General features: G+C 47.8%; 1 protein-coding gene across 3 annotated transcripts in view; it reads left to right on the top strand.

The window, feature by feature from the left end:
- Rassf8 (Ras association domain family member 8) overlaps positions 1-14,187 on the top strand; it is a 73,032-nt gene that overhangs the window by 1,791 nt on the left and 57,054 nt on the right. The window lies entirely within an intron of this gene.

Raw genomic sequence — 14,187 nt, forward strand, 5'->3', positions numbered from 1 at the left:
GGGCACAGTGGAGAGCCCCTAGAGAGAGCCAGGCCAGGATTGTGCTCACAGGAAAGGTTTCAGTTAGTGACCTGGGCAGAAAAGCAGTTACAGAGGTGTCCAGGTCATTACAGGGGTCACAGTTTCCGGTGCTGCATTTTTTTAAGAAATATTTGGAACTTGCAAATTTAAAATTCTGCAGGATCGTGGTGTCATTTTTCTTTGCATCTTTGTCTTCTTTGCATTTTTTTTTAAGCTTGTGACTTTTAAAATCGGAATCCTTGGTGCTTGTTTTTTCGTAGCCTTTTGTGTTCAGAGGTGTGTATTAGCGCTTGACCTGAATGCCTTGCATTCTGAGAAGTGATTAATTCCTCAGGGTTTCCTACTTCTCATTGGGTCTTCTGTTGTTATATATAGCAACTTGGGAGTAAAACTGTTGTTTGCTGCAGGATGTCGTTGTTCTTTTCGTTGTAGTTGATTTTGGCAAATGGTTTTGTCAGTTTATAAAACGTTGAGACCCCAGATAACTTGCACGTGTCAAAACTTGGCAGGTTTCCTTCTAGGTGGAGGTGAAGTGGGGCCGCTTAGGAATCATGAATAATGTGCCAAATACTCACTCTCCACGGAGGTTACTTTGTTCCAGTCCTGAGTAGGTTTCCGAATTCCGGATGTAGACATAGTACCTGGTGTTCTGCAGACTGGGAGAGATGCCTCGTAGCAGCTAGCCAGGCTTGTCAGCATCCAGGGAATTAAGGGAGGGGCTCTGCTCCTCCAGCTCTGTCATCTGTATTCACATCCTTTTCAGGTCTGTCTTCACAACCGGGGTCACCACTGCTAACAGGTCAGCTGTGAGCGGAGCCCCTGACGTGCAATGGCAGCATCTCCTGTGTCCCTAGAACTTACTTTGTGACCATCCAGACATCACACTCGCCCTCACCTGCTAAACTTGTCCCTCTGAGCTTGTTGCCTGGCTCATTGCACTCTTCTGCCCTCCAAGAGATTGACCGCATGGTGCTGGGATGTTTTTCTGTAAAGTCTCCTCCAAAGCCATCTGATTTTTAGTCTGCTGTGTTGACGTTTGGGTCAGGCCACTCTTGTCCTCCTTCAGTCCAGTGGCCTGCATTGCCCCTTCCTGCTTGTTTGCTTACCAATAGTCTGAAGAAAAAAGTCACTTGCTTTTTTCAGACCTTCAGGATTCCCAAGAAAGGCGTGATCCTGGGAGTAAGATGCCCCATCCCCAGCAGACTTTCCTGCCCCTCACCTGTGTCTCCCCAGCACCTAGGCCAGTTCTCCAGCAGACTGGTCACAGGGCCGTTGTCCCAGCTGCCATCCTGTCCTTTGGTACCATGTCCTTGAATAACTTCTCACCTTTGGGTGCCAGCTCCAGTACCCTTTCTGCTGGAGGTTCTCTTTGAGAAGGCCACCATCATCATGTCTGTTAGACCCGACCTATTTTCTTCCACAAGGACAGTCAGGCATCCTTATTCACCACAATTCATAATATGCTGCATGTGTTGTTTAGCCTCCCTTCCCTGAGGGCGGCAATAGCGCCTGCTTCTCTCCCCAGTCCCTAGTATACATAGCAGTGCGCAGTAAATAGCTGCTGGTCTAGTGTCCATTTCTCGTTTATGCTCACTGTATGTTTGGTCCTGGCTGGCCTGCAACTCCCTACATAGACCAGGCTAGCCCCGAACTCACAGAGTTCTGCCTGCCTCTGTCTGCCGAGTGCTGGGATTAAAGCACTGGGATGCCATCACACCCAGCACAGACCTGCTTCAATGGTCCTTATCGCTGTTATGTTTATGTTTTGTGACAGAAAAGCCAAACCAGCCCTACTATGTTCCAAACAGTGTTAGCTGTGTGATCTGAAACAGCCTGAGTGCAAATATCAAGAAAAATAATGCACTTGTGGTGTTTAGGAAATGCATGGTAATATATGTGGCCGCCGAAACAACTTCTTTATTAACCAGTGGTAATAAAACATATTCATAGCATACAGAGGGGAAGCCCACATCAAATATATTGAGATAACATCTAATTAACGTTGTCCTTATGATTCTCTGTGGTACATTCCACTTTTCTGACTGCAACATTAAAATTAGTTTTTATTAGCACAGGATTGCAGAATGGAAATAGTTTTACAGTGCCATATGTTTACACAGTGTCACGTGGTTGTGTGCCAGACAGATGATGTTGGCCGCTCAGTGCCAGATGTTCAAGGAGGTTGGGGAAACAACTGTAGGAAAAGGCAGGCCAGGTCTAAGGATGCGCTGTGGTGTTCCAGTGTGCCATCTGTCCTGACAGTCGGGAGAGGAGCCACAGGAGCCACCTAGAGGTGGGGAAGTTCTCGGTTCCTTTTTTAAGCAAAAGGAGACACACCTTCCATGGCCAAAGAAGCTCAAAGCAACGCTGGGTGTTTGGCTGGGTGTTTTGTTGTGTGGCTACTCTGTACACGGTCCTGACTCGGTGTCCTGTGGCCCAGAGGTGTCCATGCAATCATGTTACTGCTCACACATTGCCTCCCGACTCTTCCTTCAGCTACTGCCCTCACCCTTAGATGTGTAATCCCAGCCTCCTTCTGTCCCTCAGTGGGTTCACTGTCTCTCTTCAGGATTGACTCCTCCGCCAGGGCCTCCAGCTCTCCCTCTGGGCACTCCTGGGGTGGGGAACGAGAGAGATTACACACCTAGTCACGTGCTGGCTCAAGAGGAGGGTGTGGCTGACCTGGACTTAGTCTGGAAAAGGACCCTTAGGTTTTCAGATCTTCACTGTATTCAGAGAAACTGGTCCTTTTATTCCGTTAAAGACAGGGGTATGCCTTTTGTAGCAGGATCTTTTGCTTTATCTTAGTGCAAGCATATTGAGACCAAGACTTACCTGCACAAAAAAAACAGGAATGGATTTTGGGGTGGGCCCTGCATGTGACTTGCTTCCTGCTGGGTCTCTTGGCCCAGGACATTTGCATCACCAGTGTAGCCATTGTGGCTGGGTGCCTTTGTTACTCTTGGTCTCTTAGGTATTATACGCCTACTGGCTACCTAGATGAACTTGGACAATTGCCTGGGGTGTCTTGGTTCCCATATTATTTATTACCTTTTATTTCCCAGCCCTCATGTCAGCTATAGCTTGATTTAGTTGTTTGTATACATTCAGGTGTTGTCGGCAAGCTCAACCTCGTTAACTTGAGAGCTGTCCGAGTTTGAGCACTGTAGCACACTTAGTAGCATGTAGTTTACTCTGGTTTGAAAAGAAACCATATAGAATAGGTTGTCACAAGAGGCAAGTTGTAATCATTTTCTTCCAGATCATATTCATGTGGATGTATACTTTGTCTTTCTTGTTAATTATCATTGGCTTCTGAGTGCTGAATCAAATTTATCCTTAATTGTAGTAATTTTATTATTGGGAAACTAGTTAAGATTAAATGATCCTTGCAAATGTAAATATAGATACCAAAAGTAGATTCCTTTACTACATAAACATTAGTCAAAAAAGTAAAAATTTATTTTTGTTTAATATAGTAGAATATATATTCTGTGCAGTTCCGCAATAGAGATGTCATTGGGGAATAGGTTAGGTTAGATCTAATTCTTAGAGTTTGGCCATTCCTGCAAGAGGTTCAGTTACTGGATACATTAGAGTCTGTTGGGAAACAAAGTAGTTTATTTGTATTTTATCTTCCGTATCTTTAACTGTACAATAATGTCTTTGTATTTGTATACTTATTTTAAATGTATTACTGCATTATTTATTTGTTTGCTTTGTGTGAGTGGGGGAGTCTTGCATGTGGAGGTCAGAGGACAATTTGGAGACTTTGTCCGCCTTCCATGTGGGTCCAGGCATTGAGCTCGGGTCTCAGGCTTGGTGGCAAGCACCCATACCCACTGAGCCATCTTGCCAGCCTTATCTTTATTTTTTAAGCAAAAAATTATTTTGTAGGATAAAATTGTCATGAACTAATCTGCATATGCCTAGCTGCAGTTTTAATAGGCATTGACACAGGTCTGGAAGTTCCCAACACCACCAGCATAAGGGACATAGCCACTGTCCTCCCCAAGTGGCTCATTCTCTCTAGCAGGGCGTCCCCTCCCCATCCTCCCTGTACTGCAGAAGGCCGAGTTTCTAGACTCTGAGATGGAGTCATGGGTGTATTGGCTCCCTCAGAATAGTTGTCTGGGACTCATTCATAGTGGTGTGTTTAGCAGTAGGACTGGGGTGTAACTCATTGTAGAGTGCTTGTCCAGCCCGGTCTCCAGTACTGTATGAACTGTGGTGGGTGACTCGCCGTCCAGCAGCTGGAAGAAGAAGCAGGAAGATTAGAAATTGAAGGTCATCCTCCTTTACTTAGCAAGACCCGACTCCAGGCTGGGATACCAAGGGCAGTTCTCAAGCACAAACAGACAACCCAGATAGACACACCGACTGCTGGGCCGTGTTGCTGTTTGCGTACCCATTCTTCTGTTGGACCTCTGGGCCATTTCCTTTCATTGTATGAGCTGAGCTTTTAAAGAAACTACCAAAGTATTTTCTGTGCAGATTCCACCATTTCATGTTTGTTTTGCTTCTGCTTTGCAGTGTTTGGCTGGCCTTGAACTGACCCTCTGGACCTCCACCCACCTCCAGAGAGAGGGAGAAAGGGAGGGAGGGAGGGAGGGAGGGAGGGAGGGAGGGAGGGAGGGAGGGAGGGAGGGGTAATAAGCAGGTGTGTAGCACCATTTTCCTTTCTTAGCAGTGTGTGCGCTCACTCATACCTTTCTTACTGCACTTGTTATGATTAGTATTTTTCATTAAGTGTTTGGGGTGTTCTTTGGTGGTTTTCATTGACACTTATCTGATAATTGATATTGAACATCTCTAAGTTTATTTTTTATTTTATCTTATATGTGTGAGTGTTTTGCTTACATGTATGTCTGTGTACCACGTGTATGCTTGGTGCCCTCTGAGGCCAGAAAAGGATGTCAAATACCCTGAGACTGGAGTTACAGATCATTTTGAGACACCATGTGGGTGCTGGGAACTGAACCCAGGTCCTCTACAAGAGTAGAAAGTACTGACTTCTGAACCATCTTTCCAACCCTTTCCACGTTTTTACTGTGTTTTAAGATTGAATTTTGAGAGGTTTCCTGTATTTGGGAACAGTAATTCATCAAATAGATGCTTTGCAAACGTGTTTGAGTCTGCAGCTGCCTTTTCCCCTCTTCCTGGGCACCTTTGAAGACTGAGGGTCTTACATTTCCAGGCAGTCCAACCTATGATTGTTTTCTTTTGTGGATTGTGTTCTACAGTGTAGTATTCAACACATCTTTGTTAACCCAAAGTCAGAACCGTCTTTTCCTGTGCTTTCTTCCAAGTTTTATAGCAACAGCCTTTAGACTTAGACCTATGGTCTGTTTTGAGTTCATTTTTATACAGTGTGCATTATGGGTCCAGCTTCATTTTCTACACACAGTATCCCAGTTGTTCCAAAATTATTTATTAGGGGATTTTTGTCTAATAAGGCTTCCTTGACCTGTCTCTAAAATCGATTGTCTGCTCGTCAGTGGCTATCCATTGCCGAATGAAAGAAGCCGAATCCAATTCTTGGTGTGTTTGCGCTATGTTTAATAACACTCTTGGTCTCCTTTCTGTGACCTTATGGAAACCTTCCCTACTCAAAGTTTCCTTCATTTTATTTTATTTTTTATTTTTGTTAAACAAGAAGTTCTGCTGTTACAAGAATGAAGTCACACTAGTTCAGATACTTTGTATTTCTTGCAGTGGTGATCTGCCTCTCTCTGTTCTCCCATTCTCAATCCTTGCCTTCATTTTCACTTTTTACTTTTACCTTTTGTTTCCCCTTTTTAATTTTATTTCTCATTTTATTTTGCATTTTATTGAGTAACTGCTCAAGGAAGGTACTAGAAGAGAAAGTGTCAACTTCAATTGGAAGCCCAGGACAGGGCTAGAGAGATGGCTTAGCTATGAAGAGGCTCACATCCTTCCAGAGGACTTGAGTTTAGTTCTAGCACCCACATCAGGTGCTTCACAACTTCCTGTGACTCCATATCCAAGGGATCTGATGTGAATACATGTGCGCACGCACACATTTGCACACATAAATCAAATTAAACAAATCTCAACAACAAAAAGTTAGAAGCTGGCCATGCCTGAGCCACTGGACGTTCTGAGCAGTACCAGATCCTGAGCTCTTTATTTTTAAGTTGGGCTACCAATGTATTTATTCTTTGAGTCGTTTTGAAAAACAACAAAAAAGGGGGTGTTTGCTTGTGTCCATACTTGGAGTGAATGCTTGTCATGTGTAGAGCCAGTGCCTTCATAGGCTCCGTGGGGAGAGACAGTGCTGTCACTGGGTCATCCGCAGTGAGAGAACAGGGCTTACCGTCACAGGGCCCCAAGACCTTTGCAGCAGGGATTCTGTCTGCACCTGTGTCCACTCAGCCTCAGGCCCAGGATGCTCTGCTTGGTCTGTGTATGGCTTCTCTCTCTCACCCGCTGCTCAGCCTCCGGCAGGGACTCTGGAGGATCATGTATGTCCTAGGCACCAGGATCTGTGAAGCCAGGCTTTTGCCAACACATTCACAATATTACTGGTCTTCTCAAAATGCCTCTTCCTAGCTGGCATGGTGCTGCCTGCCTGTGCTGCAAAGGCAGACCCAGGTGGATCTCTGAGTTTGAGGCTAGCCCATGGTATCTGGAAAGTTCCAGAACAGCCATGGTGACACAGTGAGACCCGTTCGCAACAAACGAACATCAAAACATTCTTGTTAGTTGTCACCGTCTTCATTTGCTTATTTATCAAAACCAAACCACACACCCTTCCATGCATGGAGATGTAGCAGAGAAAATGCATAGAGCTCCTGTTGGTGTGGCCTCCCAGGGCAGGTGGGGAGTGAGGAAGAAGCAGTTTTACCTGTTTCTGCCTGGCTTTAACTCGTGGTCTCCCTGAGGCCCCACACAGCCCATCGGTTCTCTGGTCTCTCTCAGGATGTCTGTTGGTGAGCCTTTTCTCGCTGTTTTTGTTTTCCTGAGAGGCGTTGAGTTCATCAATTCTGAAAAGTTTAGCCTGAGAGGGGTGGTCTCCCCACTCCGCGTGGTTTTTCCTCTGACATTCAGAGGTGGAATGTATGTCCCCATGCCTGCAGTCGGAGCTCCAGACCCTGCCTCCTCAGCCACACTGCATTAGTGCTGCAGGGTCAGCGTGTGGCCATGTCCTCCTTAGTTCCTGCCTAGGCCCATGACACATCATGTTCATGTGCATGTTTGCATGAGTGGTGCCAGGTGACACGCAGCACAGCCCCTCACTCCTCAGGGGGTGTCCGTCAGCTGAGGACAGACAGGGCAGGCAGCCTGACTGGTAGGAAAAGCAAGGGGCGGGGCGGGGCACCGTGAAGCCGGCACTCCTCACCAGCTGGCCACAGTCAGAACTTAGGATCATGTTTGCAGGTCGTCACATCAGACCTCGTACAGCTGGCTCTCTTCTGCCCTGCCTCCTATCCCTCATCCATGTGCCTAACAGCTGGAGCAGGCTCTCACTAAGGTGTCTTTTGCAGTGATGCCTCATACGATGTGCTGTTTGTTCATGCGAATGAAAGGTTCTGCCCGCCTCTGTGCAGTAGCCTTAACACCAGCCTGGCCAGCTTCTCCCTTGCAGGAGTGCTCGGTTCCCTGACAGCCAGTCTTTCTCCCATGCCATATGCATGCCTACTTCTCATAGTCCTTTGTGTGGTAATTTGGGAAGCTCTCGACTTCAAACAGCTGAACTTCTAAGGGGCTCTTTTGGCTCATTTGTTGCTAGGTTCAAAGTGATTACACAGGCTCTAAGCTCGCAGTCCCCTGTTGCAGTTCAAGGAGTGTAAGTAGGCTCTTTGAAGCTCCCTAACCAGTGGTGCCCTTGCTGTGGGTGTTCTGTGGAGTACTCCTTTCTAAAGTGAGGTGCTTTGTCTGTAAGAGTCTCTGGAGGCCAGAGGCCTCTTCATGGTTACTTTCTGGCCCCGCGGAGCCCCTAAGTAGTCCCTGATGTCCAGATTCACTCCTGGCCTGCTGCACTTCGGGCTTTGGTGCATTCATCTGTGGCCAGCCTTTCTGTTCTGGGGCAGTTTTCCTGGCCCCTGAACTCACACGAGCCACATTTCCACGCTTGGCAGTGTTTATTGTTCCACACATTCCAAACACAAGGATGTCAGAGTCTCTCTCTTTGTGCCCTAATTCATCATCCTGGCTCTAGAAGGGTCAGCTAGACCTTCCCGCTCTGAGAGGAGTGGTGACTGAGGAGAGAGAACCAGAAGTGCTCTCCGCTCCCCAGCTGCTCCCTTGTTTCTGTCATAATCGTGTTTGTATTAGCACAGAGCGACACTGTGACTTTACAAAGTCAGAGATAACAGAACAGTGTTAAACAGTGCTTTAAAAACACTTCAGAAAGATGTCTTAAATGCAGCAGCTCGCACACCCATAGACAGTGATCATGAAGGCGCCACCCAGGGGAGCCTCCCCTGCTCTCAGAGTGTTCTCTGCAGGTTCAGGACTGCGGCTCCAGGTCCGGGTCCTGCTGCCTCCCTGCTAGACCAGGACCCTCTAGAAAGCAGCGTCCCACCGTGCTGGGCATCTACCCAGGATGTCAGTACAGGCAGCCGTTTGATGAATGAATTCACTGTCTCGTCTCAAGCAGAGTGTGCAGCAAGTGCCTGACGAAGAAACAGGACGCCAGCAGCATCTGCAGGACCCCCAGGCTTCGACTTCTAGCGTATCCCGCTCTTTTGACCATTTTTCATTAAAAAAAAAAAAATCTTACTGCACTCCTTGGTGCCTGGTGTTTTATATTGGGTCATGTAACTTACTCTGTGCCATTGTAGATTGCACACTCATATTATTAATGACTTTTAATCCTGTTTCTTTATTGTTTTCCAAATTTTCTGTAATGAATGTATATTTTATATTTGAAGAAATTTACTATTTGTGGGATTGTTTTATTTGTTGGTCAATTGGTTGTTTTATTTTGCTTGCTTGGAATTGAACCTAGGGCTTCAGGAACAGACATGTGCTCTACCACCCGATTATATTCCCAGCCCAGAATTGTTTCTTAAAAGAGACAAAGGAAAGTTTATACATGTATAGACTCAGTTGCCAGTTAGACTAGACCATGGGACATAGGAAAGGGAATCGAGAGAACAAGTCGGGGCTATACCAAAACAGATGTGCTGGGAGCACATGTGTGCTGGGGACAGAAGGACGGAATTCTCTCAGGAGTTTGATCCCCAGATTCTCTCATTCCTGGGTCCTTTAAATACAGTGTTATCCAAGTAAACTGATTGAGGATTAATTTCAGGTGAGTCTGTAAGATAACCTGCCCTCAGTGTTCCACAGGTTCTGGAGGGGAGGGTGACTTGCTAGGACTTGAGTGATTGTACCTCCTCAGAGTCTTGTTATGAGGTCCGACAAACACACACACACCACCCAAGATGTCACACACACGCGCGCACACACACACACACGTACACACGCACACACACACACACACCACCCAAGATGTCACACATACACACACACACACACACACACACACACACGCACACACACACCACCCAAGATGTGAGGAGCTGAGGTTTGGGAAGTGATCAGGTTGTGAAGGCAGATCCCTATGTTCTTACGGGAGAGTTAACTCTATTGCGTGAGGACATAGCACAGGAGGACGCTGCTGTTACCCAGAAAGTGGGCGCCTCCCTGACCTCCAGTCTTATGCCTGGAAACCATGAAAGTGCGACTTTCTGTTGTTTATAAATAAGCAGCCATAGTGTGTGTTTGTTTGTTCCCATAGGAGTGCTAAGCAACTAAAATAATTCATGTTCCATTGGCACAGCTTCCTCTGTGGATGAGGGTGAGGAAAGATGCCATCTGGAAGTGAAACCACGTGATCCCAAGGTCTGCATTTGAAGTCGACCTAAAGATTTATGACAGGCAGCCTCTGAGAGCTCAGCTAGTGTGGGGATCAGGGGCCGCCAAGGCAGCCTGGCAGCAGGAGGGCTCTGCTGAGCATCGCTGCCAGTGTGCTCTGTAACCTCCTGATGGTATGGGAGGGAAGGTGGGCACAGATAGGAGCTGGAGGAGAGAACCCGCTGTCTAGTGGGCCGAGCCCTGCAGCCTGCAGAGCCTACCCTGCTGGAGGAAGCCTGAGTGAAGATGTGGTGTGCTGTAGTGATGAGGGTGTCTCCTTTGAAGAGAGGACTGCCGTCTGCCAGACAGGGACCTTGAAGCCAAGGTCAATTCTAGAGCAGCCCCCACTTTCCATGTTAAATCTATGTGTGAGGAAATCATGGCTTCTCTCTGGACAGCACTGACTTCTTGAGACCTTCCATACTGGGGGCTGGATGGGCCAACTCTATATCCGGAGCTTGGCTTCCTGGGTCAGATAGCACAGGAGAGCTGAGGGACAGGTCCTAGCTGTGTGGATGGGCAGTGCTGTAGCAGCTCATCGCAGGTCCCCTCTGCGCTCTGAGCGCTGTGAGATGGGTGTGCAGGGAAAGCCCTTCTCATCTCCAGCTGTTCCCTTTGGGGGCAGGGCGGGCATCTGAGCAGTTCCGGGTGCCTGGGGCAGTTCCGAGGGAAAGTGCACTCAAGCTGGAGGGGTCTCAGACAGCAGAGCAGCAGGTGCAGCAGGCTAAGCAGATCCTGCTCCCTGTCAGCTGGGCCTGGGGGCCTGGGGCCTGGGAAAGTGGCTGGCACGGGGTGAGGAGTACTCTTCCAGCCCTGGGGCAAGGGCGGCCTTCTCCTAAAGCTTGTTCACCTCTGGTTGGTAGCAAGCTTACTGATGAAAACACTGGGCATTATTGTTTTTCCTGGCATTGTTCTCAACTAAAATTTCTGCTTATTCCAGTTTTACCCTGAGAAATGTTGAGATCGAATGAGAATTAATGTGGCTTTGGAGAGTATTCAGTCTTCAGTACATTTGTTTATGGCTGTTTGTGTTTACTCAGCGCACACTCACGGCACACCTCGTGGTGAGGAAGCTGTTTTTGTGGTAGTTGGTTTGACAAAGAGAAGGACCTCCGCATCTTTGGAAGCTTACATTTAGCAAAAGCTGAACTTGAAACAGAAGTGAGGCTGAACTGGACGGTGTGGCTCACACCAGGGATTCTGTCACACAGTAGGCTGAACTGGACGGTGTGGCTCACACCAGGGATTCTGTCACACAGTAGGCTGAACTGGACGGTGTGGCTCACACCAGGGATTCTGTCATGCAGTAAGTTGAGCTGGACGGTGTGACTCATACCAGGGATTCTGAGTGTGGCTCACACCAGGGATTCTGTCACACAGTAGGCTGAGCTGGACGGTGTGGCTCACACCAGGGTTCTATCACACAGTAGGGTGAGCTGGACGGTGTGGCTCACACCAGGGATTCTGTCATGCAGTAGGCTGAGCTGGACGGTGTGGCTCACACCAGGGATTCTGTCACACAGTAGGCTGAGCTGGACGGTGTGGCTAACACCAGGGATTCTGTCACACAGTAGGGTGAGCTGGATGGTGTGGCTCACACCAAGGATTCCGTCACGCAGTAGACTGAGCTGGGAGAGGGGGTGGCTCTTCTATGTACTTGCCAACCTAGACTACATAGCATGTTCATGTCCAGCCTGAGCTACAGAATTAAGACCCTACCCCCCAAAAAAGCTTGGACTGGGTGTGCCGCTCCGTGGTGGAACACTTGCTCAGGTGCCATGTGTGAGGCCCTGGTCAGCTCCGTAAAGAAAGTGGTTAAATACTTGTCATTTAGAAGACAGCACACACCGAAGACCAGAGTCCTAAGAGAAATGGAATGTCAGGTAGTGGTGTGAGGGTGAATGTGGTGGGAAGCTGGGAAAAGTCTCTACCACAGCCTGAGGACATGGTAGAGGCTGGTCCAGGATGTCAGCCATCTCCAGTCTCATCCCTGAGGACATGGTGAGGCTGGTCCAGGATGTCAGCCATCTCCAGTCTCATCCCTGAGGACAGGGTAGAGCCTGGTCCAGGGTGTCAGCCGCCTCCAGTCTCACCTCCAGTACTTATTGCTGATAGTCTTGATATGTCACTTCTACTTTCTGAACTTACTTCCCTAACTCTAAGTGCCAGGTCTGATTATCAGCCAGGATAATCAAGAATCAAATTAGATACATACACAAAACTGGATGGGTGGAGTAACCTTGGGAGGAAGTGTGGTAGAGTCACTTTTGGGATGATGGTGTGGCCAGGCCCAGGTCTGGAGGTCTTGCGTGTTGCCCTGAGGTATGAAGGTAGTGTGTGTGGCCCTGAGGAGTGTAGGCTTTGTTCCAAGTCAGGATTTTATGAACAAATCTTCCACTGGGTTTCTTGGCCCAGGCTGCCTGTCTCCATTTCCTCCTGCTCCTGTGGGGGGGGGGGCACAAAGTGGATGTACTGTCCTCCTGATGGTGCTCACCTGGAAGTCCCTGGCTTCACAGCGAGGACAGGAGAGCTATGGTCCCAGAGCGTTGGGCTGGTTCCTTCTTGTTTCTCCTCCTGAGTTGGCTTTCCTCACTTAGGTCCTTCATAACGTCAGCTAGTCACATTGTGTCTACACCTGATTTAGTTCCTAACTTTCTTTGCTGATAAACAGATCTGCAGCTTATATTTGTAGAGATAGCTCCAAAGCTGAAGTGATCAGGCCACCGTGAATGTTGGAGGCAAGATTAATAGACTTTTTCTTCATGGCCTGCTTGATCAGGGTCCTTCTGTTAAGTCCTTGGAGCCTTTCACATCAGGGATTTTCAGTTCCTACTAGTGCACAAGCCAACCAGTGTAACAGGAACAAGTGGGCTGCTTGTCGTCCCAGCTGCCCCACTAGCTTACACCCGAAATAATCACACAGAACTGTATTCATTTAGACACTGTTTGGCCCATTAGTTCTAGCCTCTTATTGGCTAACTCTCACATCTTGATTCAACCCATTTCTAATAATCTGTGTGTCACCACGAGGCCGTGGCTTACCGGGAAAGATTCAGCACGTCTGACCTGGCAGCTCCATGGCGGCTCTCTGACTGCCCTTCTTCCCAGCATTCAGTTCTGTCTACTCTGCCTACCTAAGTTCTGCCCTATCAAAAGGCTAAGGCAGTTTCTTTATTCAACCAATGAAAGCAACACATAAACAGAAGACCTCCTACACCAGACCGACCCTGTTCCTCTGCTTGGTGAGATGTTTGCATGTTTGCATTCCTGCTGGGCTTCAGTTATGGGCTACCCCGTGTCAACTGCATAGAAAGCAACTGCTTGGCTTCTGCTGGCGTCCTGTTATTTATCTTCCCTCTGTGCTAGCAAAGCCTAAGTTCTTACTCAATCTCTCTCGCTCAGCTGATCATTTGATTTTATTTTCTGGAAAAATTGGCCCAGATCACTGCAGTTCATATCAGTGACCTTTTTGTTTTACAGAATGCTTTCATTGAATGCCAGCTAGTAGATTAGGTGTGTTGTTTTAGTGGGTTTAACTGGCAGTGTGACTTGCCAACTCAAGTTCCCCAAACTAAATTATTTGTATGACAAAAAATGGACTCTCTTGCTTTACAGACATGTTCCGCTCTTTCCAGAAGTTGTACAGTTGGTCCTTCATAGGTAGTCTGGAGACCAGCTGGAATACAGGCACAGGGCTGACTTTAAGGTCAGGGTCACTGGCCTCTGTGAGCCCTGGGAGTCCATAGGATCCCATGACAAATGTCAATATCTAAAGTCCAAAAGTACTTTCATTAAAATAAGGGCTCATCTCCGTGTAGGCTGGTCACTTGGGTGGCATTGTGGACAAGTCCCAACTCTCCCTCTAGTCTGGGAGACCTGGGAGTCATAGGTGCAGTAAACAATGTAGATGTTTCTGGGGCTTTAAGGAGGGATTTCATAGCTAGGGAGAGAAAGAATAATGTCAGTTTATCATGCTGTTAAACCAGAGCACATTGAGAGCAGGAAAGAGAAAGGTGTCATTTTCAGTTCTAGAAGGGGATCCCTAGAAAGTGGCTAGAAATACAGATTATAAGTTTGGCCAGCAGTACAGATACAGCCCAGCCATTTCTTCAGCATGATCAGTTGGCTGACTTCACAGCTGGGCAGTTGAGGAGCAATCAGCTTGTCCTGTAGCGTGCGGGTGAGAAAGAAGAGACTCCAACAGCAGAGGGCTGTAGTGCCTGGCCCAGCTGGAGGACCAGCCAGGAAGGGGGTGGATACTGCTCTCTGACGGGGCGCAGA

The sequence above is a fragment of the Alexandromys fortis genome, unplaced genomic scaffold (genome assembly GCF_014885135.2).
Source record: "Alexandromys fortis isolate MF-2015 unplaced genomic scaffold, M_Fortis_MF-2015_v1.1 scaffold_153, whole genome shotgun sequence".
Lineage (NCBI taxonomy): Eukaryota > Metazoa > Chordata > Mammalia > Rodentia > Cricetidae > Alexandromys > Alexandromys fortis.